The sequence below is a fragment of the Vipera ursinii genome, assembly GCF_947247035.1.
Source record: "Vipera ursinii genome assembly, chromosome: 12".
Lineage (NCBI taxonomy): Eukaryota > Metazoa > Chordata > Lepidosauria > Squamata > Viperidae > Vipera > Vipera ursinii.
In genome coordinates this window covers 14,987,171-14,991,788 of record NC_139525.1, presented here as the reverse complement: position 1 = coordinate 14,991,788, position 4,618 = coordinate 14,987,171, and the positions used below count along the sequence as shown (strand labels likewise).

Here is a 4,618-nt window from a genome sequence, read left to right as displayed (position 1 = left end):
GCCAGCGACGGCGGTCTCCGAAGGAGGCGGGGCTGAGGCGGGGCGGGAGGCTGGGGAAAGGAGCCAATCCCGATGGGGGCAGGAGGAGGGAAGGAACCAATCGGGGAGGAGGAGAGGCGGGATGTGCAGGAGTGGAAGCGGAAGTTGGTGACGGTGGGCGCGATGCATAGATCGCCCTCAGGATACGGGCTTCCGGCTCTTTCAAGGGCCAGCCAGCGCCCCCTCTGGCCTAAACCCTCTTCTGCAAGCGTAGTAGAATAATTATCTTACTGTATCTATATTAGAATAGAATGAAGCTGGAAGGGATCTTAGAGGTCTTCTAGTCCAGCTGAAGCAGGAGAATTAGGTTACGTTACGTTATCTATGTATTATATTTTGTTGGGGGCAATAAGCTGACTTTGTAATAATGCCGCTTGGGGTGTGTGTGAAAGCCCTAACAAGCAGGCATACACATAGAATGAAGGCTACTGCTAAGCTTGTAAGCCGCCCTGAGTCTTCGGAGAAGGGCGGGATATAAATGGAATTAAAATAAAATAAATAAAATAAATATTTTGTATTTATATTTTATACTGCTCAAAAAAATAAAGGGAACACGAAATAAGACATCCTACTATTAAATACAGTACGGTAACAGCGTTCCGTGCGCCTTTGGCGTCTAGTCATGCCGGCCACATGACCACAGAGACGTCCTCGCACAAGCGCTGGCTCTTCGGCTTTGAAATGGAGATGAGCACCGGCCCCTAGAGTCGGAAACGACTAGCACGCATGTGCGGGGGAACCTTTACCTTTACCTTACTATTAAATACAGTACATTGTGTTGTTTAAGTGTTCCCTTTATTCTTTTGAGCAGTATATTATATTGCATACAGGATTACATATGATATATAGCGCACGAGACACGCACGCGAAGGCAATAACGTACTGTAACACACACATAAACATTAGTGCAAATAAACCAACACATTCAGAATGAGCTGATTAGATGGATTTGACTTCAAAGTCTGGCAAATATTATGTGATAATTATTCGCTTTGTTTTGCTTTTTCTATTTTTTCCCCCTCAAAATGCTTTAAGTATGTATATGTGTCTTCTTGTTTGCTTCTTTTTTGCTTGCAGGTTTTACTCATCCAATAAAAGAGAGATTTTTAAATAATATAAAAAAGATTTTTAGATCACTTCTTTCCCCCCCAAAGAAATAATAACAGTGTTTCAGAAATGACCTCACTATGTTTATGTTGTTGAAGATTGCAATGAAAGTAATGCTTTATTTTGAACATATTGTCCCATTTCAGTAAGAAGCAATTTCATGGATTCGGCTCAGGATTTAATATTTATATTCTTTTGAAATTTATCACATGGGAGTTGAGTCCTAGACAAAGAAAATAGACTCAAGTAACATATTGTTCAGCATTGATTGAAAAGATAAACTTATAACTCCATCCATTCTGTGGGTTGCAGAATTGACTAATGTAGATCAGTGACAGATAACTGTGATGAATTACGACTTCAGTTTATTGATATATGTACAGTATATTTGTAGATATATATCTTGTATGCCTTTGTTTCTTTTTTCATTTTTTTTCATAATTTTGTGTGTTCTTTTTCTTAGTGATTTAATAGACACAAAACAGAATACAGATTGTCCTCAACTTACGACTTGATTTAACAATGAATCGAAGTTATGACTGCCTTGGGAAAAGTGACTTATCACCCATCCCTGAACTCATGACTATCACTTCTCCTCTGCAGTCACGTGATCACAATTTGGGCGCTTGGCAACTGACGTTTACAAACTGTGCAACATCCAGCAGTCACAGGATTGCAATTTGTGACCAAATCTGGGGAAGACGGATTTGCCTCGTGACTGTCTCTTATTCACTTAATGACCTCTGTAAAAATTGTCATAAAAGTGGGTCTGATGACTTGCTTAATGACTGCATTGCTTCATGACCAAATCCTAGTCTCAACTGTAGTCGTAAGTGGAGGATTACTTGTAAATGCAAAATAAAAGCATTTTTTAAAATATATATGTATGAGGGCAATTCAGAAATAAACCTCCATTTGGTTATCCATGACAGACACTCACAACTACAGAGTTTTTATTATACACATTAGAAAACTACAACATTACATTACTTTTCGACATAATCACCATTCAAATTGAGGCACTTGTCATAATGTCTTCCAAGGTTTGAAATTCCTTAGTAGTCGTCGCTCGGCGCCAAATCTGGGCTATGGGGGGGAGGGCGTGATCAAAAACATCCCAACGGAAGTGCTTCAAAAATTCCTGGATGTGTGTAGTCAGTGGTGGGATTCAGCCAGTTTGCACCACTTTGGCAGAACCGGTAGCTAATTTTTTGTTGCTCAGGCCCAGAATGGACTTCTGGAAGTGGCATCCACACAGAGAACCGGTTGTTCACATATTTGAATCCCACCACTGTGTGTAGCGGTGTGCAGGCGAGCATTATTGTGAAAAAACACCACACCGGAAGTCAGCATTCCCCGACACTTGTTATGGAGGGCTCGTCTGAGTTTTCGTAATGTTTCACAGACTTCTGAATTGATAGTTGAACCACGCTTCATGAACTTCACGAGGAGTTACTCCTTTGGCATCTTCACATTTGGCGGGATTTTCTATGGCACCACTTCTGGTGTGGCGTTGGTTCACGATATAATGCTCGCCTGTAAACCGCTAGTTGCATGCAAGGACTTTTGAGGCAATTCCCTTGGAATGTTTTTGATCACCCCACCCTATAGTCCAGATTTGGCCCTGAGCGACTCCTACTAAGGCATTTAAAACCTTGTAAGACGCTATGACAAGTGCCTCAGTTTGAATGGCAATTATGTCAAAAAGTCATGTAATGGTGTAGTTGTCTAATGCGTGTAATAAAAGTTCTGTATCTGTGAGTGTCTGTCATGGATAACCAAATGGAGGTTTATTTCCGAATTGCCCTCATATAAGAAACACATGGTGAGTTATCCTTTGGTAGAGGCCAGAGACAAGAAGATTTAAGCTGCATCCAGAGGGGCTTGCAAAGGGGTGGTGGTGGTGGAAATACAGGACTAAATGTACTGCATGAGCATTGTGACATCATACAGATGCACAAAAGAATAGAACATTTTAACAGTACAATGTGGATGAAAGCCCTGGACCAGGCTGCATGGAACTTCCATTTTTCAAAAGTTTTGATCCCTGCCAGGGTCATTTCAGACATTTGATTTCGTGGAGCTCTTTTCCTACATCAATACCATAATCAAGGACCTACCAAGGAGAAAAGCAACCCCCGCCTCCCCCCCACACGGACTCTTGTGTATATAAAGAGAGAAGAAATTCAAAATTGACCAGCATTAATTGGGTAATAAAGGTCTGCAAGCAAATAACCAGCTCAGAGAGCACCAAGGACTCCACAGCTAAAGTTCCTTTATCAAGTAGCTTCCTAATTAGGTAGTTCCTTAATTTGGTGGTTCTCTAATCAAGGAACTATCAAGGAGAAAACCACAGCCAGTTGCACTGAGGTTACCTAGTTGGGTAATGAAACGTCTGCAAGAAAACCACCAGGCTTAAACAGCACCATGGACAGCACCACATATAAGTTCCCTGACGGGGCACGTTTTCCAAGGAACTTGTTTTGGGACCATTTTTGATAGACCTGCTTTGCATCATTCCTTCCCTGTGCAACTACAAACCTTGCAACTACAAACCTTGCAACTTTAGAAACAGCTGGAAACTCCTCTGCTCTGCTTTTGGATCCGAGCATCCTTCAGTTAGCTGTTATTGTTGCTTTATGTTTCCCATAAAGCTGTTTCAGTCGGCCCTAACTTTATACGGTTTGAGTGCTTTTAATCTGGACGGGTTCCCAGCTTTGGAATTGCCTTTTTAATCGTGAAAAAAGCACATCGCAAATATTGTCAAGAAATATGGAGACCGCTACAAAATACCAGTAAAGTTTGTAGCTTAAGACCTGTAGATCTAGTTTTGGTCACCACGCTACAAAAAAAGATGTTTGAAAAAAGTATGGAGAAGAGCAACCAAGATGATTAAAAACCTGGAGACAAAAACACATGAAGAACGGTTGCAGGAACGGGGTGTGGCTAGTCTAGAGAAAAGAAGGACTAGTGGGAACATTATAGCAGTGTTACAGTATTTGAGGGGCTGCCACAAAGAAGAGGGGGTCAACCTATTTTCCAAAGCACCAGAAGGCAAGACAAGAAACAATGGATGGAAACTAATCAAGGAGGGAAGCAACCTGGAACTAAGGAGAAACTTCCTAACAGGGAGGACAATCAACCAGTGGAACGGCTTTGCCTTTAGACGTTGTGGGTGCTCCATCACTGGAGGTTTTTAAGAAGAGACTGGACAGCCACTTGTCTGAAATGGTACCTTCCACCTCTATTCTAAGCTTGTAAGCCGCCCTGAGTCTTCAGAGAAGGGCGGGATATAAATGGAATTAAAATAAAAAATAAAATAAAATATTCTATTCTAAACAGCAGATCATCTTTCTGTGCACTGGTGAACCACATTGGTAAAGTGGCAATGCGGTAGTCAGACAGCAGAGGGCCTGCATTGTCCACAGAAAGATCACGCTTTGGACGGGCGCAGCAATTTCTGGAGTGGAAT

General features: G+C 41.8%; 1 long non-coding RNA gene across 1 annotated transcript in view; it reads left to right on the top strand.

The window, feature by feature from the left end:
* LOC310646119 overlaps positions 1–4,618 on the top strand; it is a 510,475-nt gene that overhangs the window by 8,889 nt on the left and 496,968 nt on the right. The window lies entirely within an intron of this gene.